Source organism: Seriola lalandi, unplaced genomic scaffold (assembly GCF_002814215.2).
Source record: "Seriola lalandi dorsalis isolate HSWRI2012SDOR001 ecotype SW California unplaced genomic scaffold, Sedor1 jcf7180002054883, whole genome shotgun sequence".
NCBI lineage: Eukaryota > Metazoa > Chordata > Actinopteri > Carangiformes > Carangidae > Seriola > Seriola lalandi.
The window spans coordinates 1,954,576-1,955,128 of record NW_019525658.1 but is presented as its reverse complement, the minus strand read 5'-3'; the positions used below and the strand labels follow the sequence as shown (position 1 = coordinate 1,955,128).

General features: G+C 38.9%; 1 protein-coding gene across 1 annotated transcript in view; it reads left to right on the top strand.

Moving 5' to 3' along the window:
- The window catches only part of top3b (DNA topoisomerase III beta), a 26,094-nt gene that overhangs the window by 12,725 nt on the left and 12,816 nt on the right, over positions 1–553 (top strand). The window lies entirely within an intron of this gene.

Below are 553 nucleotides of genomic sequence, written 5' to 3'. Positions count from 1 at the left end.
CACACACACGAGCCGGAGCCATCCAGAACGATGCCCCGCCCCTTTTCTCTCCAGGTGAGGGAACAGAAATATTCACAGTTCACCTGATCCAGCTGAAATTCATTAAACATGTGTTTAAGTGTTTGAACCAATAAAAACAATTGACTGGTTAACATCATATCGACCTTTAAGATGTATTGATTGATTTCCAAATGTCAGCTCATGCACTGAGTAACAACAAATATCGAGCTAGCCATGGTGCTAAAACAGAAAATGACCCAAAAAACAGTAATATAAAAGAAAAGAACATATATATTTATACAGTCTTTAAATTGTTTTGATGATTTTAATGATAGCTCTGGAAAATTATTATCTTTATTGACTTTTAGCAAGTGTGAGAACGTGTCAGGGGTCAGGTTGTAAGGCGGTGAATTTGGCGAATATACTTAAGCTACCTAGTGTGGGTGGAACACAGAAGTTTGTCAGCGTAAATGATCACATACTCCAAAGGACATGGAACGACTCATGGAGAAGCAGAGCAACAGAACCATGTTCACTCTAATGACGACTGGGA